The 26,863-nt window shown below is 31.9% G+C and overlaps 1 protein-coding gene and 1 long non-coding RNA gene across 3 annotated transcripts in view; one reads left to right on the forward strand and one right to left on the reverse strand.

Moving 5' to 3' along the window:
- Window positions 1-1,519, forward strand: part of LOC105876347 (uncharacterized) — a 40,276-nt gene extending 38,757 nt beyond the window's left edge. The window contains exon 3 of the long non-coding RNA XR_001156416.3: window positions 1,433-1,519. This is a non-coding gene — a long non-coding RNA (uncharacterized LOC105876347). The remainder of the gene's footprint in view (window positions 1-1,432) is intronic.
- The window catches only part of CCSER1 (coiled-coil serine rich protein 1), an 899,545-nt gene that overhangs the window by 60,515 nt on the left and 812,167 nt on the right, over window positions 1-26,863 (reverse strand). The window lies entirely within an intron of this gene.

The raw sequence follows: 26,863 nt of genomic DNA on the forward strand, positions 1-26,863 counted from the left end.
ACTGTTTGTTGCTTGTAATAATATAACGGATTGGGATTGACTTTAATAAATTATCTGTAAAATCTTAAAATATGCATTAATTTTTTGGCTACAGTTAAAATTTATTTTACAATAACACATAAATTGTTTAATCATTACATTCATACATTATATAAATATAGTCTAAATCTTATGAGTTAAAACATGTTGACTGATAGTCTTGTGCTGATGTGTTTTTATGTTATTAAATATCTTGTATTTAATAAAGGCACATACTTTTTTCTTTTTGAGACTCAAGGCACTTTTATTAATCCCTTTCCTTCTTCATTACCATCATTACATAAATTACTTACCCGTTAGTGATTCAGTGATTCATTTGGATTAAGAATAATATTCAAGTATGATATCTCCATAACTTAAAAACAAAGCATTTGCTTCTGCAGGTATTTTTCATTTCTGACTAATCTGCACGACTTTCAGTGTTCAGCACATATGGAAATAGTTCATAATGAAAAGAAACACTCCTGGGATATGAAATTGCTTCAGGGAAGAGATGTAATATTCTTTCAGAAAGTAAATAAATTTCCTGCGTCTGTCCTCTGATGTGGATTCTAGTTAATATCTACAACCTGTTCTGTCAATACTAATGATCAGAGCATTTATCAGAGACACGATAAAGGAGACAACGTACACAGACAAAAATCTATTAACTTTCCTTAGCTGGTCAAAAGAAATCAAAGAAAGACTTCCTGAGAAGGGGAGAAGGCATAGATTAGATCTCTCCGGCTACTACTCAATCTAATGAGCTGTTTAGGAGCTTACCATAAAAGGCAGTCTCAGATAGATAGATGTAAGAAAAAGAAAAAGCAATTTGATTTTTTACAATAGTGACCATGTTTTCGGATGGTTTCTATATGATTTCCAACCTGTTACGACAAAGAAGGTGAAGAGAGTACCAAAAAAAATGGATAAGTAATAAAGAAAAAATTTAAATATGTGAAAGTAGACCAATTAAATCAATTTCTATTTAACTTAAGTCATCAAAATATGATAAAATTACAACTGATAACTTAGAATGAACATTTTATCTGGAATTCCTTCTTGCTCTACATAGGGTTTGCTAGAACTAAAATTATTCCTATGGCTACAGAAGGTAGGGGAACAAATCAAAATGTTAAAAAAAAAAGATATATCAGTAAATGCTCTTTTACAGTTATTTTTGCTTAAAAATAAAAGAGGACTCTAATTTCACTGCTATTGAAAGGATCTATTTAGAATTTTCCTTCGTATACCTGAAACTAATTTAATGTATAGGTATGCCAATGTCATTAATTAGAACTCACTGTCAAGGGAGTAATTCAAAGGAATAATTTGATCAAAATCTGTGATATTAGTAAAGCTTGGAGCAACAAGATTAATCACATTTTAATTAGTAACAATATTTCTATTTCAGAAAATAATTTTTTTCACTTTGGATTGGCCCTCCTAGTTAGAGCTACTAAATACAGCCTTCAGTTCTGATGTGGTTTTTCTCTATGTGTCCCAGAAGGCCTAGGAAGGCAAGTATTGTTTTATACACAGATACTCTTTCCACTCTGCATAGCATTCTATGAATGATGTACTTATTAACACTGTATTATTTTTATAGGCACTTTCCAAATCCTGGGTGGAGTAGACAGCAATGAAGAAAAAGCAAACCTTATTCAGAAGAAGGGAGTATTCAAGAGGCAAGAGGTGAACTACTACACAGTAAAGAACTAATGTTTTATGTCTAATGTTCATAACTTTTCTTTTTTCATTCAACAAAAACAACTGTGTCTAATATGTGCTGATTATTGTACTAGATATAGGATGTAAAATATGTACCTATATGCCATCACTGTCATCAAGAGAGTGACCTTAACCTAGCATATAGTCCTGAGAAAATGGGAAATAAAGTACAAATCTATTCTTAATAGTGAAGCAGAGCTAATAATAAGATCTTCAAAATGGGTATCACCATTAAGAATTCTGGGCAATCACTGGGAATTAGAACATCGCAAACCAAAAGTCAGAATAGGAAGTTTCTAAATATAAACCTTTTTCCTTTATAATTTTTGAAGGGTTAGAGGTTGATTATAGTCAGAGTTAGATACCAAGAGTTCTGATGGAGATAAATATGATGTGAAGGTCTGACACTAATGACAGGAAGAGGTACCTGGGGGACCAGTAGGTTCACCACGTGTAAATAAAATGACTAGCTTATAGAGCAAGAGGAAAAAGGAACTACTGTAAAATGAGATATAGTATATAATGTCTACAGTATAAAACAATCCTTCATATATAGTTTGTAATCAGTGTGAATTAAATGTCAGTGTAGATATCAGTCAGCAGGTATAGAAAGTGTGTCATACCCCAGAAAATAATCTTAGGAAAATGTAGACCTCCTTAATGTCTGTGTCTTGTCTATATACCACTGTTTTCATATGGTAGATGATTACATAATGAATCTTAAGGATCTTCCTTCTATCAAAACCCATATTAGTTCATTTCTTCCTCTGTAGAAGAAGCCTTTTTCTTTTTGTATCTCCAAAAATATACTGCCTCTCCTCTTTTTATTCCTTTGTCACATTTGTAGATTCTCCTGTGCCTTTCTTTTTTCAATTAATGTAACTGCCTCAAACCTAGAGTTTCTCCACCAGCTCCAGATTTTCTCTTAGTGTGAAGAGTCTCATACTTGTTAGAGATCTCTAATGTAGGACATTTTTCCTTCCTTATTCCTTTTTTGCTCTTTTGATCCACTCTCCAGGTCCTATAACTTATTTTTTTCCACCTTATTCAAATCTTAAACTGCCTGATTTCCCAAAGAAAATAATTCAGGTATTCTGTCAAGAATCTTCATGCTCCTTGGTCAGCAGAAGAGCATCACTGCTGACCCTGTGACTGTCTGTATGTGATAAGAACAGCTTTTCTTAATCCTTAGTAGGAAGACAACATAACCACACCCTTTATTCAAGACAGTGCATTACTTTGTTCTTGTTTCATGCCTTTTAGTTAATGATAGAACCCAAGTGGGATACTTGTTTCCTGTGGTGTGATCATTTTTGGCTAATTGTTGTAGCGAACAACTTGTTTCCTCTTGGGATATGTTTATTCACAGAATCTAAGAGCTGGTATCACATGGTTTCCCTCCTTGCATTCTCTTCTAATATCTTCCTCCACTAGGCACAATCACTAGGTTATTACCAGAAAATTACCACCAATTAATACCAAATTGAGATAATTACCAGATTTTTACTTACTAAAACCTGGGGGAAAAAGTCTCCAAGTATTTTACAGATGTTCAGTAAATACTAGGAGTTAGCCACACCATCTTGTAACTATATCTTGTTTAGCAGAATTGTATTTTATCCTTGTGAACTAAGAAAATCTATTTTTGTTTTTATTCTGAAGAATTGAAATTTCTTCTATTTTTAATTATAATTAATTTATAGCAATTTAGATTACTAAAAGCAAGATGAGCATAATAATTGAAAATATTTCTTTAAAAAAAAAGATGTCATAACCACCATCATTAACAATGTCACAAATGAAGGGCCCTCTCTAAGATACTTAGAATTTCTAAAATTACATCCTTCAATGTAGTAGAAACATTTCACAATTTAAGAGTCATCTGACCTTGAGGTGAAACTCAATTTAAACAAATTACCAAATGGGTAACAGGGAAACTTACTTTCAGTACTGATCTACCACTGGCACATGTCTTGTTTTTTCACAGAGGTATTCTTGATGAAATAAAGTAATGTAAAGGCATATTTTAAAGCATAGAAGCATAGAAGTTCTTCCAATGCTAGATTTGTTTCTGTTAAATATGGCCACTGATGTTAAGTGATTTTTTGTCATTCTAACCTCTAAAATATTTCACACTTAAAATAAATCTAGAGCAGTATTTTTCAACTAATAATTCACAGTTGTCAATAATGCCATAAAATTGTTACACAGAACTCTTGCAAATAAAAGAGAGCAAAAAACATAAAATAGAAATTAAGACATTTAGATTTGAAGGAAAAAAGTGGGGGAATTTGGTTTTAGAAGACCTGTCTTATAAGAAATAAAGGGAGTCCTTTAGGCCAAAATAAACAGACATCAGACAGTAACTTAATTCTACATTAAGAAATAAAAAACACTAGTTAAGGTAACTATATAGGTAAATATTAACAGAAAACTCAGTAAAAATGTATTTGCCTTAAATCTTTTCTTTTTATACATAACTTAAAAGATAATTGCAAAAAGCAATTATTATAAAACCAAATTGATAGATTATGATATATAAATTGTATTTCATCAAAATTAAAAATTTTCATGTTTCAAAGGACACCATCAAGAAAATGAAATGACTACATGCAGGGTAAGAGAAAATCTTTGCAAGCACATATATGTAAAGGTTTTGAATCCAGAACATACAAGAACATTTACCAGTTAACAATAAAAAGACAACCTAATTAAAATGTAGGCAAAGGATTTTAATAGATGTTTCTTCAGAAATGATCTACAAATGGCCAATAAGCATATGAAAAGATGCTCAACATCATGAATTATTAAGAAAGTACAAATCAAAAGCGTGAGCTACCACTTCATACCCACTAGATTGGCTAAAATAAAGAACACAGACAATAATAAATGGTGGTGGGATGTGGAAAATAGGAAATCCTCATACATTGGTGTTGGGATTGTAAAAGGACGCTACCACCTTGGAAAGCAGTCTGGCAGTTCCTGAAAATGGTAAGCACAAAGTTACCATATGCTTCTAGGTATCCACTGCTACATAGCCAAGATACGTGAAAACACGTATCTACATAAAAACTTCTACATAAATGTATTAAGGAACATTTTTCAAAATATTTAAGAATGGAAATAATCCAAAGGTTCATCAGTAGAGGAATGGCACATAAAATGTTATATCCAATGCTATTTAATTTTATTAGCCATAAAAGGAAATGAAGCATTGACATATGCTACACCATGAATGAATCTTGAAAATATTACACTAAATGAAAGAAGTCAGTCACAAAAGACCACATACTCTATGTCTCTATTTGCATGAATGTCCAGAATCGACAAATTCATCGAGACAGAAAGTAGATTAGTGGCTGCCAGAGACTGGGAAAGTAGAGAGGGATGGTTGCTCAACTCTGTGAATATACTGAAAACAATTGAATTGAAAATTTAAAAAGAGTAAAGTTCACGGCATGTGAATTAATATTGCAATAAATAATATTTTAAGTGTTATAAAAAGGGGATTAATATCATTTTAATTTCCATTTAAATCAGTAAGACTAACATTTGATTATTTTTATTGAGAATAAAATAATTTGATAGGTTTAAGAAGATATCAAGTATACAAAGGAAATAAATGTAAAAAATCATGTGGTCATGCTAATAACTTATTCACTTGGTTCATCACTCGGGTGAACACTCCTTGTCGATATGATTATTTTGATTATTAAAGAGTTAAAATATGTTCATATTTAGTCATGTTTTATTTCATTTATATCCACCATGGTCTATTTTCTAAATAATTATTAAAATAAATAATAGATAGGAAACATAAGAAACACTGATTTTGAAATAAAAATTGGTAAGTAAAATTTAAATTGGTAAGTAAAATTGCAAAATTAAATTGGTAAGTAAAATTTGTAATTTTTCTTTAAAGAATTTTAATAATGAGAATATAATAGAATTATTAATAAAACCATATGTGGTTAAGTGATGGTATAATGAAACCTCTATAATATTGTTCATCTACAAATGCTTTTTGTTTTTTATGATAAAAACCAGCATTATAATTAAGACAAGCTGGAACATTGTTAGTAAGTATTATAAGCCTGATTTTGTCTGGGATAAGACCTATAATTCCTATTATGCTTTCATTTTATTCTCTCAATTTAGGAAATTTTAAGTTTTGGGGAGAAATGAGTGAATAGGTAGAAATAGAGAAAATTAGAAAGAACAATTAGTACCTGGTGCTTCCACACTTTAAAAAATAGTTAATAAAGATTCAATTAGATACAGTTTTCTTAACTCTCAAAAGTATACCTGTTTTTCCTAAAAAATAAACTACCCATTATCCTGCCCTAAAAGTTTAATACATAACTGCATCTGTCATACTTTAATATTTCTTGAAGCATGTTTATAGTCTTTCTGTGACATGTAGCCCTTCACCTGTGATCCTGTGCATTTATAATCCAACATCTCAATGTGATTTAACTTAATTCAGTTCATCAAGTGTATAAAAAGGATTTATATATAGAGTAGACAGTAATATAAGAATCCTGTCTGAGATAAATCCAGTATGCTCATGCAATTGAATAGTACTCCTCATTAAACTCTCATTAAGCCCTATCAATGACAAGGATTCAGGAAACATTTGAAAACAGTCTATATAATCATGTGTCTTCATGTATAATCCTTAAAACTTAAAAATTAATTAATATTTTTCTTTATAACAACCTTTTCTGTGACTTTTGAATCATTTAAATGTTAGTCTCAAGTTTCAGTCTACATTTTAAACTTTCCCAGCTTTTCACATACTTTACGGTATAGATTCCTTAACAATATTGTAAGAGTAAATATGACAAAAGACAATAATAAGTACATTTCTAACAATGTATTTCATTATTTTTATCTACTCTTAATTTGACAACATGTGGTGGGACACATTGTTGGTTCCTGGTACAGTATATTCACTGTTTTTCATTTTTAGTCCTATAAATACTATTTAACACTATTCCTAAAGTGATTTTTCTTACCTCTTTATATGTTTTCATTATGCGAATGCTGAAGAATCCTCAGAGTAATAAACCCTGAGGGCATTTTTTTATTGTCACAATGCATTGAAACATGAAAGAGGTTAGAGAACATTCACTGCAATCTATCATTTCAGTAATTTAAAAAGATATTTAAGTAATACCAGATTTGAGATTAAACATCAAAAATTATACTCATTTTCCTTTCTAACATTTGCTTAAATTAAGTCTAAATGATTGTGTAGTTGTTTTACAGACTTGGCTAAATATCTTTTTGGTCACTGAAAACAGTATTACCAAGATTTTTGTCAAGTCGAAATATTTTCTTGATTTGCAGGTTTACAAATTATCATTGAAAGAAAACCACTTAATTTTATTTCTGTTAAAGTTTGCATCCTCAACAAATATAGAATAACAATTAGAGCCTACCCCAACACTTGGCAACTGATTTCCATGGTTTACTCTTAAGAGTAAAATAATTTTTAGGTATACATATTTTTAAAAGGTACATAAAGTATTAAATATAGGCTTTCAGTTTTTTGTTTTACCCTCTATTGATTATCAAAATCTTTACCTATAGGTTTGATATCATTTTAGCTAGTACTTTAAATATGTTAATGTTGCATGTAACATCCTTATTTTAATTTTAATAAGTACTGTTATCACATTGAAAAAAATTCCTATGTAAACAATTATATCTAGCCTATTCTACTGTACACACAGAATAATGGCAATGGACACATTTGGTTAATAGACTCTCTTAAACTATACTGCTGGGCTTAATATCCTGGGTTAGCCACTTAATAGATTAATCTTCTTGGATTGACTTCATTATCACTAAAAGGAGGAAATTGACAATAGCTATTTAATAGGATTGTGGTGAGATTAAATGAGTTAAAATAACTGATACTGGGAAAGCACTCAAGAAATGCTTATTATAATTTTTATTGATATTGTTAAAATATACCAATACCAAGAAGATGTTTGATTTAATTTCATTAATTTTTAAACTTTTCATTTAGTTTAGAATGAAATGGGCATGGTTTACAATAAGAATTGTTTTAAAAATAAATAAAAATTAAAAATAAGAGGCTTAATTCTTTGTGATGACATAAAGGAAGAGACATCTTCTTCATCCCTTTTCTTAGAGCATTTGCTTTAGAAAACTTACAAGTACTTTCTCCTCTCTTTGAAATGTATATAAATCTTTTCGAAAAGTAGATAGGCCTTTTTTCAGCCTCATGGCCTAGAAATGTTTTTCTCAAGGACCTGGCAGTCATTACTTTGAACTGTCAACATCAAAGGAGATGTACCAGTTTCTATGGGAATAGAAGAGCCTAACTTTGGTAGATGTCTTGTTCCAAGTTGCAAAACTATCCCTTATTGGTCCTGGTGCAGTGGCTCACGCCTATAATCCTAGCAATCTAGGAGGCCGAGGCGGAAGGATTGCTTGAGGTCAGGAGTTTGAGACCAGCCTGAGCAAGAGAGAGACCCAGTGTCTATTAAAAATAGAAAAAATTATCTAGGCGTGTTGGCGTGTGCCTGTAGTCCCAGCTACTTGGGAGCCTGAGGCAGGAGGATCACTTGAGCCCAGGAGTTTGAGGCTGCTGTGAGCTAGGCTGATGCCATAGCACTCCAGCCTGGACAACAAAGCAAGACTCTGTCTAAAAAAAAAAAAAAAAAAAAGCTATCTCATCATAAAGATAATAACTCTTGTTTGTTTCCTTTATGTAAAGCTAATTAACTAACACAAATGTTCACCTCAATTACCAGGTGAATCTAGGATGAACTGTGTAAGACAAATGGTGCTCTCAAGTGTTCTTACTTGAGAACTAGTTACTATTATTTATCCTGAAAATGTATGTGTAGAACTGAGCGTAGTGGCTCAAGTTTGTAATACCAGTGCTTTGGGAGGCTGAGATAGGAGGCTCCCTTGCAACAAGGAGTTCAAGACCAGCCTGGGTAACATAAAGATACTCTCTACAAAAAAATTTAAAAATTAGCTAGGCACATTGGTGTATGCCTATAGTCCTAGCTACTTGGGAGGCTGAAGCAGGAGGATCACTTGAACCCAAGAGTTTGAAGTTATAGTGAGTTATAATTAGGCTATTGCATTCCAGCCTGAGTAACAGAGCAATATCCCATCTCTTAAAAAAAAAGAAAGAAAGACAAAGAAAAACAAACAGTTAAATATGTACATAATGGGGTTGTACCTGCTTGACTATATAAAAATATGAGATTCTTATATATTTTAATTTTTCATTTCATGTTTCTTATATGACATCTCCAAACTGAGTTCTCATATAAATATATAATTTAGTAAGTAAAGTTTGGTTTTGCTCTTGTTTTCTGAAACAAAAGATTTAAAAAGTAAAATGTATAACAAAATTACAGAAAAGAATAAATTGTCAGAAGCTGAGGTATGAGTATAAAAAAGGAAAAGAGGGCAGAAAAGAATGTAAAAGAATTTTTACGAAGGGAGAAGTTACAGATATGAATAAGATTAAAGAAATAAGTAAAATGATAAAAATAAAGAGTTATACAATGCTCAGAACAAAAGAAATACTAATTCTTTAGATTTGTGGATACAAACTGCCTCCTTAAATGGAAATTTAGAGCATTCAATTAAATTAAGTATATCTTGAACTGTAAGGAAACAATAAAATGAAACACATCCTTTGACCTCGCCATTCAATTCATGAATTAACATTAGAGAAAATAATTTACTTAGGAATATATTTAATTAAGGAGGTGGAAACCTTCTATGGGAGAAATACAAAACACTGAGGAAGGAAATCACAGAGGATGTAAACAAATGAAGAAAACATATCATGCTCATGGATCAGCAGAATCAAAATTGTTAAAATGCCTGTACTACCCAAAGTGTTTTAAAGAGTCAATACAATCCCCATTAAAGTACCAACGTCATTTTTTGCAGGTCTAGAAAAAATAATTATATGCTTGGTATGGAACCAGAAAAGTCCCTAAATAGACAAACCAACCTTAAGCAAAAAGAACAAATCAAGAAGTATCAGTCTACTAGACATCAAGCTATATACTAAAGGGCTATAGTAACCAAAACAGCATGATATAGGCATAAGAACAGAGATCTAGACCAATGGATCAGAACAGAGAACCTAGATATAAAACCACGAACAGATTAGCATCTGATCTTTCACATAGCAGACAAAAACATACACTGGGGAAAAGGATCCCTATTCCATAAATAGTGCTGGGAAAATTGGATAGCTACATGTAGAAGACTGAAACAAGATCTGCACTTCTCACCACTCTCAAAAACTAATTCACAATGGATAACAGACTTAGATCCAAGGCATGGAGCTATAAGAATTCTGGAAGAAAAGACTGGAAAAATTCTTATAGGTATTGGTCTAGGCAAAGAATTTACAAAGGAGACCCCAAAGGCAATTGCAGCAACAACAAAAAATAAATAAATAAATGAGGCCTGATTAAATTAAAAAGCTTCTGCACAGCCAAGGAGACAATCAATAGAGTGAATAGACAAGAATGGGAGAAAGTATTAGTATGCTACATCCAATAAAGGGCAAATAGCCAGAATCTACAAAGAACTCAAGCAAATCAGCAAGCTAATGCCATACAACCCCATTAAAAAGTGGACCAAAAAAATATGAACAGAAACTTTTCAAAATAATATAGACTAATCGTCAATAAGCATATGAAAAATATTGAACATCTCTAACCATCAGGAAAATGCAAATCAAACCCACAATGAGATATCACCTAACTCCAGTGAGAATGACTTTTATCAAGAAGTCCCCCAAAAAACAGATGTTGGCATGGATGCTTAGAGAAAGGACCACTTATACACTGTTGGTGGGACTCGAAGTAGTACAACCTCTATAGAAAGTAATGTGGAGATACCTCAATATTGGGTATTTACCCAAAGGAAAAAAAGGCATTTTATAAAAAAAACACTTGTACTCGAATATTTCTAGCAGCACAATTCACAATTGGAAAGATGTGAAAACAAACCAAGTGCCTATTGATACATGAATGAATTGATAAAATGTGATATGTGTATATCATGGAGTACTACTCAGCCATAAAACATGATGAACTAATTAATGCCTTTTGTAACAACCTGGATGGAACTGGAGACCATCCTTTTAAGTATTGCAAGAATGGAAAAACAAAATCCACATGAACTCACTACTAAGTTGGAGCTAATCAACCAATACTTGCACACATATGGAAGTAAAATAACAGAAATCAAGCAAGTGGGAGTGGTGAGAAAAGGATGGGTGAATTCATACCTAATGGGTACAGTTCACACTCTCTGGGTGATGGACACACTTATAACTGTGACTCAGTCTGTACAAAAGCAATTAATGTAACCAAAACATTTGTAACCCCATAATATTCTGAAAATAAATAAATGCTAGAGAAATTCCTCTGTAGGGACAGAAGGGTACCTATACCAGCATGTTTTATTTTACTTTGTTTGCAGTAACAGAGAATCATAGATAATCTAGAGGAGATGAAGGCAACATTACCATTATAAATGAGTAAATTACACTGGACATGTACAATGGATATTGTACATGGTAGCTTGTATAACCAATATCATATATATAACTGAGTCATGGTTATATAAATTAAGCACAGGTGACTTATTTAGTGGGACACATTTTATTTGATACATACTCATAAAAGTACATAAATCAAACTTATTAGAAAAGTACATTAAAAAAGAAGTGATGATTAGGGTGGACAAGGAATAAGAAAAAGGAGGCATAAGGATAGTGAGCCAAGGACTGAGGAATATCATCAGATGACTCCTCTGCACCAGAGGTGCTCATAAAAGAAAAAGATGGGGAGTTAAAACTATAAAATTTACTTAGCTAAATAAATCTGTTAATCACATGTTAATCTCTTTACTCCTCCAGGAAAATTAGATGCATAATGATATTTATCAATTTTTATTATATGTATTTATGATAAAGAGAAGTGCAGAAAAACATACTTTCCCAAAGTCACCCATACAGTAATAAAAGCATAAATACTAATAGAACAAAGACCATAGATAACTTATAGAGTAATATTCTATCAACTCTATACCATTTCCTCTCATTAGAGTAAATACAAGGGGATAAAATGTTAGGAAATAAAAGTGTAAAGTTATCCCAGAGGGATAATATAAAGAGTAACTAATTCCTCCTTTTCTCTGAAGTAGCAAGAATCACTGAATTATTTCCCAGCTAAAGAAGCAAGGAGGAGTGAAATATCTAAATTTTCTTTTACTAATTTTCTTTAACTTTATTGTGCAGTAGAAATGGATTTCTCATTTTGAAACCAGCAAAAAATTGTCATTTTGCCCTTCTAACTCTGACCTTGGGTTGATTTTCCATTTGCATATTCCATCTCAACTGCTATAATTCTCAATATCAAGGGCAGCATGCATCGCAGTGCTGTGTTTCTTAATGTATCATCTGTTCACAGTGGTTTTGCATAATGCCTATTTGTTGCTTAGAGATGCACAGTTAATTGCAGTAATCCACACAATAAGTATAATAATGCAATACTTAAGTTACCTTTTTCATATATTAGAGGTGGGGTGGGTTGTGAGGGAAAGATACCTCTAGAGGTTAAAGAAAAATTTGCACAGTTTTCCCACAAATGTTAAATGTCAGTTCCTGGTCCTTTCATTAAGAATTTTTAAATGTTGGTGTAATAATGAATCCTGAATATCTGGGTTTTTTTGTTAAAAAACAAGGCCAAACTGAGAAAAACTTATCCTAATGTCAATTCTAATGTGCATGCTATTTAGCTTTAAAATCTCCTAATAATTAACATAGATTACTAAACACAGTAAAATAGCTCCTTTAAAAAAATCCTTTATATAACATCCTTCAAAAACTGTTGTAAAGCTGTAGTTGATTATCATTTTGTAATCAGAAGAATCAAATTTAACTCTTATACGAAATTAAAAACATTATAGAGAAAATAATCTATGTTTATAACACAGAAATTTTTATTTTATTAAAATTTAATTTGTGTATTTTCAATTTTTACCCGTGCTGGATATTTATTTCTCCTTCCTAAAAATAAATTTGTGGACATCTTAGCTATGACAGGATTTTTATTATAAAAAAGTAAACCAGTAATATCAGAAGTGTATGAAGGAATGTTAATAGCATATAGACATAGACTTAGCATCTTATTAAGGCACTATTCTAAATACATTTTTATTTCATTTAATTTTCAAAACCACTCCATAAGGTAAGTATTCTTATTTTAACCACAATTTATAGGAGTAACCTAAAGCCTTAAAAAAAGGTAAGAAACTTGATGAAACACAAAATAGTGAGTAAATGCAAATCTGGGATTTAAGCCCAGGCAATTTAAGTGCAGAGCATGTGTTTTTAATTAGTATAATACTAGTATTGCTGTCACTGAGACCATCTGTGGAGAGATCAAGTTTGATTCTAAGTACAGAAAGAAGAATAGCAGTAAGGATTGTCAGGATGGAAAAGGACATAGATAAGTCTATGCAACTTACTGTTTTCTACCTCCCTCCTCAAAAGTGCTCGTTTCAAATGGGCTTTTCATATACATTTAGTTTGGAATATATATTTGAATTGAATATATACGAGGCCTGTCTTGAAAGTATCCAGCCATTATTAGTATAACAAGAATAGTTACATAGCTGGATACTTTCCGGATTGCTATATATATGTACAACATAAAGCGTATTAGATATTTTGATAACTGTGATAATATAGCATCTTATAAAGTTCTTGAAGTACAAAATGTGTTGTTTTAACCTCATTAATTCTATCCTTCTGAACTGGTGATACAAACACAATAAACCAAGCCCTTTCCCTCAAAGACCAATCAAAGCCCCACATTTCAATAAATTTAATAATTCTGCTTTTATTTTGTTTCATCTCTTCCTTTATTCCTAACTGTGAGCCATGAATAAACAGTCTGAAGCACTGCATTTCAGGTTGTTTCCAAAGGAAAATAAAATTATCATCTGTTGCCACTTACACTTGGAGTTTCTCAGGAACTCTGCAGTCTGCTCTTTGTCTAAGCACACGAGATTAGGGTGTCTTGTGACTGTTTATTACGTTTTCTAAGTATCATAGATTAAAGCATAACTTAACGCACTTTAAAAAAAAAGAATTTATACATATTTACTTATTTACTGTCACCTATGCTAAGCTCTGCAGGATTTAAATTGTCATGCTTGCATTCAAAATTTTATAAGCCTATAGTATTTTGAATGAATTTTACCTAGTATTCATTGGAATAATATTAAAAAGAAAAGATTAGGAGCATTTTTTAAATTCATAGTAATTTTTAATTTTTTTTACCATTTTGTATATAAAGGAAAAGAAGAGAATAAAGCAATATTGATAAAATTAATATTTTATTTTAACATTTACAGTTTCACTCATTGAACACAATAATCCTGACAATAAGATAATATGTTTGGAGAAAAATATTTCTAAATATTTCTGCAAAATAATGAAATTGCTATCTAAATGATAATTGGATGAAAGGCTCACAAATTGAAATTAATGGAGCAAAAAAGATGTATTTATATCATTATTTCAGATATTTTACTGAGATCATATTGCTCTACATATCATAAAAATGTTATAAATGAATCTGTTATATTAACAAAGATATAGCTGATTCAGTAGACTTTATAATCTTTATAAAAATAAATTTTAATCATTTAATTACGACAGTAATCTCTGTTACTACTTATAAAAAATAAAATAGAAAGTTATGGAAGTCATTTACCAACTTGAGCTAAATGTAAATCTCTGCCATCTCTCTTCAGATCTTAATTCTTTTAGAATGAAAGACATACTATAATTTCCATCTCACCCTGATCTCCTCTCACCTGGCCTGAGAGTCATCTCTGATACTATCTAAAAAGAGCTCTTTTTTACTAAAATTCTTACAGCACTGTCCTGCTTAATATTTTTTTTTAACAATTCACCACCTCAAAGGAAAAGTCCAACTCAGTAGTAGAACATACAAGATCTTTCATGATCTAACTCTTGTCTTCTACAGCCATTTCCATTATATTATATTCATACTTCCCTGAATATACCATGTTCAGAATGGTATAGTTGCTTCAGAATGTTGCTCAGGACTTATCTGCTCTGTGAATATTTACAGAGAGGACCTTGCGTGCTATCCTTAAAACAGCTTAACTACTATATTTTTCCCATTAAAGTGGATGTTTAAAATTTTTAATTTCATGGACTCTCATCTTTCTTAGTATATTAATAGTATTTCTATAGGTGTAAATGTTAACTTTTCTTTTCTTAAAAGTAGAAATACCAAAAGAAGTTAATGAAAAATTCTTTCAAATTGTTTATGGCATTGACTTCATATATCATAACTAAAGTTATAAGTGAGACTATTTTCTTTAGATGGATGAAAGATAGATGGCTAGACTGATAAATAAATAGGGACAGAGATGAGAGAGAGAGAAATGGGGCTTATATAATGAGGAGTTGTTTGGGGTACTAAAAAAGTTAATTTCTTATCTAATAAATTGCTAAAACAACTTTTATTCTTAATTTGTTTATAATTCTTACTCATTTTTAATAATAAATGAAGACATTTATTTAATGATGTTTTGAAAGAAAATATTTCTAAATTTAAAACTTTTAAACACTTAAATATGCTTTAATTTAGATTAGAAGTTTATTCCCTAAGGATTTGGCTAATGGAATTATTTTCATGTGAAATACTTTTGAAAATAACTGAGAAAATATTTTATCTCCCATTATGTAGCTGAAATGTATGTCATAAAATAAAAGCAGTTATAAATTATATGGTTTCTTAGACTCTTTTTTAGCATCCTGAAAGATAGCAGTTTTTACTATATATATGTATATTATATTATGCATAAATGTCTATTTTATATATACATATATATTTTATATTATATGATTGTTATATATATAAAACATATATTCATTATACATAAACACACAAAGTCAACTCTGACAGCAAAAATTCATATCTATGGCAACCAAGTTTCTTGTCAAAATGAATCTGACTAGTATCAGTGAAATGAAGGCCTTCTAGCAGATAGCTATGAACCAGCAAATGTTTGTCTGCCAGAAAGAAGACAAGACATTGGGCAAGATAACTGGTGAGCAAGGCTGTGTCACACAGATACACCATTTAGCATCCAAGACATGCAGCAGTCCACTGAAAATGTTAGCTGCCAGTTGTGGCCTTCAGACCTGCCAAAACCTAGATTTGGTATATATTGAAACTTTCAGTTTTTCTTCTCTTTTTCTGGTTTTGTTGTTGTTTTCTATTTGTTTTCTTTCTCTTCTTTTATTAAAATTTTTTTTTTTGGCAGGAGGGGAGTATTAGTCTGGGATAAAATAAGCATTCTAATAGATATTTTATAGATGCCTGAGAATGCATCTTAAGTCCATGCATATAAGGAAATTATTCAATCAAGAAAATCAAGAGAATTTGCTTTGAAGTAGTGTGGGAAATAATACAGATACAGAAACAGCATAGAGAAAAATGTCCCAAGAGAACTAAGATTAGAGAAAGAAAAATTACATGACTCTAAAAACACAAAAACCAGATGTACACCTGACTGTAAAAGGTTTAAGTGACAAAAATTTGCAGAACACAAGCAAACAAGCAGAACCTTAGTGGTAGCATTAATAATGAGTCCTTCCCTCCCCCACTTTAGTCTGAATTTTGAGCAAGAAGAAAACACAATTCTTTATGGGTAATATGGTCTTGATAAAATAAAATAAGATTCAAGATCTAAGAGTGAAGTACAAGAAAGGTATGGGGTATAAAATAAGATTATTAGAACAAGAAACATCAAAGAAGCAATATCTGGACTAAAGCAAAGATAATTCTTTCAGAATAATGGTTTTTTTTTTTTACCAGTTCCTTGGTCTTAAGGTATGTATATGAATCAAAAATATATGGAAAGCACACTCAGTTTGCATTTCATATCTTTGCATTATTTTCACTTAATTATTTTCTTTCCGTCATTCTATATCATGAAAAAACTCATTCAAGTAGTGCTATATGTAGATATCAGGCACTGGCAGACCATATCTGATTACTATTCTAATCATAACTACAAAACAAAGTACACAAAACACGTAATTTTTTTCTTCATTCAACAATCACTACACAATAGGCTGCAAACATCTATACTCTTTAATTCCCACATTTTGCTGGAATTAAGAGAAAACTGAAACACAGAGGAGTTAATGCAGCCAATAAGCCAAGACAGAATGTGGCACAGGCATTTGGAACCTGAGCCTTAAACACTTCAAGTAAGGAAGACCTCCTTATGGAGTGCTGCCTAGAACTATAATATTAAGCCATATGTCTCCCTGAAAAAAAAAAAAAAGTAACAAGACATTTTAAAAATGATTATGTCTTCTTTGAAAATCAACTGCTTTTGACAAAACAAAAATCAAGTCTGAACAACACAGTGAGACCTCATTTCCACAAAAAATTTCAAATTAGCTGGTAATGGTGGCACAAGCCTATAGTACCAGGTACTTGGAAGGCTGAGGCAAGAGGATCCCCTGAGTTCAGGAGTTTGATGCTGCCTTGAGCTGTGAGGACACTACTGTACTCTAGTCTGGGCAACACAGTGAGACCCTGTTTCACAAAAAAAAGTCATATAATTTGCCCTAATCTGTTTCCATAAGGATTAGATTAAGAGGTACTCCTTTAAAATTAAAAATGGAGAGTGAGCCAAAATGGCCGACCTAAAGACATAGCTTTTCAGAGTGTCCCAATTATGTGATGTTTGTACCATGTCAAATCTATGTATATTTAAAACAATTTCACAATTTGAAAGACTATGTGACATATAGTCACGTTGTTTTAATCATGACATAATCAACAAACATACATATAGAATTTATATTGTATCTAATAACAAAATTTAGTGACATTCAAGGAATGAATGAATATGAATGAATACCATTTAGAAAAGATTAAAATAATGGAAAATATTAGAGTTAATATTATATTGAGTAACTGTGTAGCTCAGTTCTTCATTTGCCTGAGCAACTACAAAGAATTAGAAATAAGAATTGAAATCAAATTAGGTAAATAACTGTTCTGGTTAACTTAAATAGTCTGTAGTAAATCAACCATTCCCTGACTTCAACCTGTCCATTGTAAGTATTTCTTAAAGAAAACTTTATTTGAAAAGATACAATAACTTATTTTTCTCTATTGCTCTGCACCATGATACTTAGACCATATTTATTTACATACATAAAATATTTTCCACAACAAAATAGCACTAAGAATTGTGCAAATTAATTTCCCTTGGGTTCACAGCATGCCTTATTAGTAGACTGTGTACATCCTCCTTGCTGCCTCTTGACTCATGTTTCCCAATGCTTGAGATATTTTAAACATAAAATACCAAAAAAAGTCAAAAGTAAAAACCTCCATTTCTAATATAATAGAGAATTTAATATCATCTTAGTTTGCCCCAATATAAATACATCCTACTTTTTTGGTTACTATTCCCAAGGCATAAATGTATTCTATACTTACTTTGTAAGAAAATGTACTTATTCTCTTTTTAAATTAATAGGACTTCTGTATTAATGGTCAATATGTCATTAAAATGTGAATCACCTCTTCAAGTACATGTATCTGTTATTTATGCACATCAAACTTTCACAATCACTTTATATTTTAGTTATATGTATTTCAGCAATTACTGCAAAGTGATTAAAATTTTTACACTAACATTATATATTTATAATCAACTCACATGGGAAAAAAATCTAAGAGTATAATATTAAAATATCTATAATTACCATGAAATACAGTCATTCTTCAGTATCCCGGGACAATTGAATCCATGACCCTTACCCCATACCAAAATCTGAGGATACTCATGTCCCTTATGGCGTAGCATTTGCATATAATCTATGGACATCCTGCTCTATACTTTGAATCAACTTTAGATTACTTATAATACCTTATAAAATGTAACTGCTTGGTAAATAGTTGTTATGCTGTATTTTTAGAATTCGCATTTTTTTAATTGTTGTATTGTTATTTTCTTTTCCAAATATTTTTGATCTGTGGTTTGTTGAATCTGTAATTGCAGAACCCATGGATATGAAGGGCCAACTGTAGTGATCACACTGTAAAATTATTTTTTCTGTTGTAGATTTTTTGGATTTGAGCAATTAAAAATGACTAGTTAAATTCTGGTATTAGTTAATATCTAGAGTAGCTGATTCTTTGAAGGTCAAAAGTTTCAAAGGTCATTATGATGTTTCAAAAATGTCTCTATCTACAACAAAGACATTATATCAATCTGCATTAAATTTATGCTTTTCTCAACAGGACCACATGTCAGTTGTTTGCTCAGATGGAGGATCCAATTATGTTCTCTTTCTAGGTATGTGCCCCATAATTTAGAAGTAATTTGAAGGAAATAAATTTTGATAAAATTAATGTTGCAAAAGATCAAATATAAAAAATTATAAAATATATTTTCTTTATAGTAAACACACTTTTAACATACATTATTAATATTTTAGTAAGAAATTTTGAGGACTATCCAGTAGAAAATGTAATTCTCAATAATTATAGTTAAGTGAATTGGAATGCACACAAAATACAAAGGATGAGCTTATATTCCAAAATTATTTTAGATTCCATATTTTTCCATAAATTCTGTTTCCCTACATACAGAGAACCTTAATCATTTTAAAAAGATAATATATTTCTGTGTATATGTGTATATATACATACGTAATCAAAAAGAAGTTCCTATTAGTCTGGGTTTTTTTGTATATTTAGATGCAATGGTCCTCATCATTTATTCCCAAATGATTTCAATAATTGTTATTTTGATTTTTTGCTTTACCATTTTCATTAGAAAATAAAGATACAGTCAAAATATATGAAGAAGTGAAACTAATACACTATTTTAAGAGGCAAGAATGTCTGCCTGAGTTAGAAAGATGTGCTTGAATGTGTTAGTAATGATCTTTTAGTATAGTATGTTACTGAACAGAAATGTTTTGACAACACAGGCAGCTTGCAGAAGTTAGGTAATAATTGCATTGCAGATTGTAGTTCTGTTTGTAGGGCAAGAAGAGTACAAGTGAGTTCACTACAGATGGAGATAAAAGGCAGGATGGTATTCAATCACTGGTTCCTGCTTCTTCAATAATATGTGCTACTTTTTTCCCTTTTCAATATAGACCCATATTTTTGTCAGAGCATAAAAACAATGAAGTTCCTCTCTTATAATTCTATTATCTTGGTGCCACAAAAGAAGGGTGACATATATTATCCAAATTTCAAACATTTATTCATAGCATAAATCTGTCATAATTCTGGAACAAAATATTTTCCCCGACATTTGAGAGTCTTTTTGGAGCTTGCCAAATCATCGCTTTGTCCTCTACCAGAGCTCTATAATAACATATTTGTGAAAATGATATTTAAGAAATGACAGTAAGGTTGATAAATTGGTCCTGGGTTATTGTCATTTCCTATTCATTTTTTCCCTGTCCCATACTGAAGAAATGTAATGGGAAATAGCTTTTTATCCATGTAGTAGGAAATGAATCCAAGTCTACATTGACTTTTAGCTGAGAAATTAGGTGTAGGGCTCTCTTGGATCAGTCTGAGACGCCAAGACTACGAATGGAATTATAAATCAGAAGTGATAGAAGATTGGTTTTCTACAAGTATATCAATAGGTTCCAAAATTACTAAAGAAATCCAAATATATTCAAATGGCAATACTACTATTTTAATTATAATAGCAGTATCGATTTAGATTTTTGATTATGTTAAGTCAGTGGTTGACAAAAGAGTCACCTGGAAAGTCTGTCAAAACACAAACAATTGGACTCCAATTCCCAGAGTTTCTGATTTAGTGTTCTTGGATAGGGGTTCAGAGTTGCATTTTATTAAATAATAGTTTTCCATGTAATGCTAATGATGCTGTTTGGTGGACCACGCTTTGAGAATCAGTGATGTAAATCATTGATTTACTTCATGATTTACTTGAAAGCTCTTGAAAGCTAAGAATCACTTGTTTTCAAATAGAAGACAGTATGAACTCATAAATTATGTATGTTATAGGAAAATGTTTAGCTAGGGATTATAAACAACTTTTAGGCAATGTTTACTAAAAATACAAAAATTTATAGATACATATTAAAGTACTATATTATTAATTTTCATTCTTCAAACATTCTATAGAGGCCAAGATTGAATCACTGATTTGTTGATTTTGTTCATTAAATAAATATTCAGTGACTGCAAGTAAGGATGGGAGTGAGTGGTCATTTTAACAAGACTGGTCAGGGAAATCAGATCAGTTGACATTTATCCTGGAATATGTAAAGAAGTGAGTTTTGAAAAAAATCTAAGAATAGAGTTAGCAGCAGTTCCAGGTTCTGAAGGACAGACAAGCTTGACTAAGCTGAATCACTGTTTTTCAGTTTGTCAAAAAATGCCCAAAGGATTCAAAGAAAAATAAATTAGAAACAGCTGGTGGAATTTATGAATTCAATTATGTAAACTTTCTTACAGACTAGGAAGACTAAGACTCCGCAGTATCTGTTAAAGGAGTGTGCTGAAGTTGAGGTCACAGGCACGATGGGAAGGTCCTAAGGAGACTGGCTGACAGCTTAGGAAAGATTATCTGGGAGCTCATGTTAGATTGTTAAACAAACGAGAAAGCCAATATTTTCAATTACAATTTGGGACTGTCCTCCCCTAGAACTGGAATATTTGTTTTTTTATGTTCTCATCGTTAGGATGTAGGAGAAGTGGAATTCCAGAATAAATTACTCTTGACAAAAATGGAGTCAGATATAATAAAAGGGGACAGTGATATTGCAAACCAACTGACTTCAGTGAGGCATAATGAATTAAGTCAGACCCCTAAGGACAGGACGTATTTTGCTAGTAGCTAGAGAGTTTAACAATCCCTTCAAGCTGACCTAAACCCAAGACACTGCAGGAAATTTAACGTCAAATTCTTATCCTTTGGATGCTTTTCTCTAGCCTCTGTATAAACCACCAGTACCCTCTGCCAACACATTCTTGTCTTTCTTTCTTTTTTTTTTTTTTTTTAAACAGATGGAGCATTACACAATTTACTAGGCTACAGATTTAGATTTGCTAATATAGTGACACTTTCCCAAGATGCTACCTGGGTCACTATGATATGCTTTTGAGGAATCCTCAAATTCTTTATCATCTCACATATTTAGGGTTTGGGATGTGGCTGCTTGTAGCAATGACTAAACTCTCCTATTATAGTGTTTTAATTTTAAAAATAATTTTAAGTAATTTTATTTATTTTTACAATAGTTTTATTTTTAGAGTGTTGCCTAATTCTCTTCTGTGGAATAGCTTGCAATCACCATGTTATGGGCTGAATTGTGTCCTCCCCAAATTCTTATATTGTAGCCCTATCCTCCAGCACCTCTGAATGAGACAGTATTTGGAGAAAGGGCCTTCAAAGAAGTTATTAAGTTAAAATGACACCCTTAGGGTGGGCCCTAAACCAATCTGATTTGTGTCACATAAGAAGAGGAAATTTGAGACTGGGCGTGGTGGCTCATGCTTGTAATATTAGCACTCTGGGATGCTTGAGGCCAGGAGTTTGAGACCAGCCTGAGCAAGAGTGAGACCCCATCTCTACTAAGAGAAGTAGAAAAATTACCCGGGCATCATGGTGTGTGCCTGTAGTCCCAGCCACTCAGGAGGCTGAGGTAGGAGGACCTCTCAAGCCCAGGTGAGCTAGGCTGATGCCACGGCACTCTAGCCCACTCAACAGAGCAAGACTCTGTCTCAAAAAAGAAAAAAAAAAAAGAAGAAGAAGAGGAAATTTGGATATAAAAAGAGACACCAAGTATGCATGCACACAGAGGAAAGGTCCCGTGAGGACACAGGAGATAGCCATCTACAAGCCAAGGAGAGAAACCTAAGGAAAAGGCAAAACTGCTGACACCTTGGTCTTGGAGTTCTAACCTTGAGAACTGTGAGAAAATAAACTTCTGTTGTTTAACAACCCGACTTGAAGTACTTTGTTACGGCAGCCCTGGCAAGCTTACATACCCCATTATTTCTGACTATGAAATCATTCAAATACAGCATGTCACAACGGTTAATATTTGGACCATAAGATGATCCTTTGTTCATATATAAAGGTGAGGAAGGAAAGAAGAGAATGAATAGTTACTAAATGCAATTTCTTTTTTCCTGGTAAAAACAGAAAGAAAATCAGAGACATGATGGCTAAACTCTCTTCCTCTTGCATGTTCTCTCTCTCTCTCTCTCTCTCTCTCTCTCTCCCTCTCTCTCTCTCTCTCTCTCTCTCTCTCTCTCACACACACACACACACAAACACACACACACCCTAAGAGAAAAGTATCACCTGTACTCCCAGTAGAACAATGATGTACAGATTGAGTGCTTGTTTTTGAATTCAATGATTGAGAAGGCACTTGTAGCATATTAAGAGTTTCTTTAGAAGTAAGAAGTGTCAGATTCTATCATTTAGCCTTAGGAATGGCATTTTAAAACAGTGTTGGCTCTAGACCGCAGATTCCAACATGGCCAAACATCTCCTGAACTTATGTGACATTTAAAAAGATAAAGAAATATGACTTAAGTCTTCTACTACTCAGTAATCCTTTGGAACTGGGCAGGGATTTATGAAGTGCTCTTGCAAAACAAAGTGCATAAACCTGAAACATTTCTGTCACAGCACACAGAACAGAAAGAGACAAAAACAAATATTGCTGTCAATCTCAATAATCTCAATGACATTCAGGTTTGTCATAGTGGAGTAAGTAGTGTTAGAAAACATTTAACAAAATGTTTTTATTTCACTGGCATCGATTTTTATCATTTCACAATGTATCCTTAAGTTATGGTATTCATTTTATTATATTTGAACTTTTGTACATAATAATTTATCCCTCTAGTAACCAGTGAAACTTCCAATTTGCAAGTGTGCTACTACATTAAATTTACCCACATTTGCTTCATCATAAAAAAAGTCACAATCATATATTGCCAAAGTGTGTTTGGGTTCATACTAATAACTCAGTTTACATAAGAGATTATTTTATAAAGTATAAATTAAAAATCTGCAAAGCTAACTATAGAGTATTTAATCTAATGCATCTTTTTATATTTTCCCTAAATTTTATATTAAACATAATCTCTAGAATTTGAATGAATAAGCAGGTACCTCGTGGCACATATAAAGTAGCCAGAGAAATATAAATAATGTCATCTATATGATCAAGCCAATGATATATAATTCAACCATTAAAAATGAAATTCTGATATTTGTGGCAACATGAATGAAACTAGAGGACATTATGTTAAGTGAAATAAGTGAAGCTCAGAAAGACAAATATTGCATGTTCTCACCATATGCAGGAGCTAAAAAAATAGTCTCCTGGAGGTGGTGTGTAGAATGAAGGTTACTAGAAGCTGGGAAGTATAGGGAGTAAGGGTGATGAAGAGGTTAGGTAATGGTACAAAAAATATAGTCAGATTAAAAGAATAAGTTCCAGTGTCCAATAGCACAGTAGGGTGACTAGAGTTAATAAGAATGTATTCACTATAAATTATAAATTCTCTTCAAAATAGCTAGAAGAGAAGAATTGGAATGTTTCCATCACAAAGAAATGATAAATATTTGAGGTGATAACTCAATTACCCTGATTTGATCATCACACATTGTATACATGTATCAAAACATCATCTATACCCCACAAATACATGCAGTTATTAGGCATCAATTTTTAAAATTATGTGACTGACTGAGGCGGTGGTCTCCTTCACAAAGGTAAACAATAAACTCAGCTCTGTGTATCAAAAAAGTGACATATGGTTATACATATATAAAATGTATTTTGTAGTTATTTTTCAGAAATTTAACGTTGAACCTATTTATGCATTTTTATTTCTTCTTCTTCTTCTTTTTTTTTTTTTTTTTTTTTGAGACAGAGTCTCGGTTTGTTGCCCAGGCTAGAGTGAGTGCCATGGCGTCAACCTAGCTCACAGCAACCTCAAACTCCTGGGCTCAAGCGATCCTCCTGCCTCAGCCTCCCATGTAGCTGGGACTATAGGCATATGCCACCATGCCCGGCTAATTTTTTCTATATGCATTAGTTGGCCAATTAATTTCTATTTATAGTAGTAACGGGGTCTTGCTCTTGCTCAGGCTGGTTTCAAACTCCTGACCTTGAGCAATCCGCCTGCCTTGGCCTCCCAGAGTGCTAGGATTACAGGCGTAAGCCACCCCACCCGGCCACACTTTTATTTCGTTATGTGTCTAATTAGCTACATATGACTGCTACTTCTCATTTAAAAGTTAATCAATGCTCAGAAAATTTGCATAAGTAATATTCAGTTAATCTCAAATTTCTGATAAAAGTCTCTTGACACAGGATTGAAATCCTCTACTAAGCATCTGAAATAAGAGCACTTCTTAATTACTATGCCCATTTTACAAAGAAATAGTGATGCTCAGGGTCTGAAGGAGAAGGCCTAGTCATAGGTAGGAGTATCAAAGTAAAATTAATGCATATCACACACACACACACATGCAAATAACATGGTTTAAAAAATAGATCACTTAAAAAGGAATGACAGTTGTACTGGACAACAGACATGTCATCAGCAGCAAGGTGTCACTGCTGAAAATCTATGAATAACTGTTTCTTTATATGAAGCTCTCTCATCTTACTCCCAACACTGACTTCCACAAAAATGAGACATTACAAAACACTAGCCCTTATTACCCAATACTCAAAATTAGCTGCATGTTATACAAAAGTTATAAATACATAAATAAACATGGAATTACAAAGACACAAGGATAAAACTGAAGGTGCAGATTTTCTTTTGAACCACATTAGTATATTCTATGCTTTTGTCCTTCATCTTTGAAAACTGTATACATAACGTGTGTGTGTACATGTTTGCATTGGTATATGTGTGTGTCTTAGTTTAGCCACAAGAAGACTGAGAAAGAAAGGAAAAGTACTGTGGAGAAAGCCCCCAAAATAAAGACTGTGTTCATAGATTGCAACTATCCCCCATGAAGCAGCCTGGTATGGCAAAATGTCCCTGGGACCTAGTATCTAACCCTGCTTTGCAACTTGTATTCCTCATTGGCCTTATTTTCCATTTAAAAAGCTGATATAATAATTATCCTATACAAGTTTGTTTGAGGGATAGAATAAAATTATTTGTATAAAAAGGATTAATGAACTATAAAATTCTGTATCCATACCAGAATGTTAAAATAGTATATATTCTTTAAATACATATTGTATATTATGTAACACTAGAAAAGGAAAAATTATTAATTGGCCATTATTTATCCATTTTTCCTTTCTAGTCTGGAGGGATTTATATTATTTGTGATCTTTTGGACAAAGATTTTAATCCATTTTGTGGTATTATATAAGGAGAAATGAACACACATGTTACATGAGGCAGCAGCACACAAAGTTTTTCCTTCTTACTATGAACTGAAGCTTGATCCCAATGTTTAAATCCTAATTTTAGTTTTACTGAGTAAAAATCACCAAATTCTTGATGCGTCCACTCAAGGAAATTAGACTGAACATACAAAATACAGCATTTAGAGCATTTGTTATGCATTATTCTGAAAATCTGGCACATTGAAGAAACTTAATTTAAAAAGTACATAACACTACTTTTGACATAAATATGTGAATTATATTCTCTAAAAATGGTTTGGGAACATTGAGAGAATAACAATTGCTTTTCAGAATAATTTCTTTGAAGTTGATTAACAAAGAAAGAGACTCTATGGAGTTGATTAAAATACACGTGGAAGGTGTAAGTCTGGATGCTTAATCAGCTATCTCAGGATGAAGATATAAGTATGAAATAAAACCAGGCAAATGAGATAATAGGTCCACAGTTTCTGAGTCTCATACTAATACTAAAGATAATAGCCATGATTTTGTGAATACTGGCTATGTGTCAGGCATTGGGCTAAGTTCTTCAAAAACTCTTTGAATGTA

Source organism: Microcebus murinus, chromosome 29, assembly GCF_040939455.1.
Source record: "Microcebus murinus isolate Inina chromosome 29, M.murinus_Inina_mat1.0, whole genome shotgun sequence".
NCBI classification, from domain to species: domain Eukaryota; kingdom Metazoa; phylum Chordata; class Mammalia; order Primates; family Cheirogaleidae; genus Microcebus; species Microcebus murinus.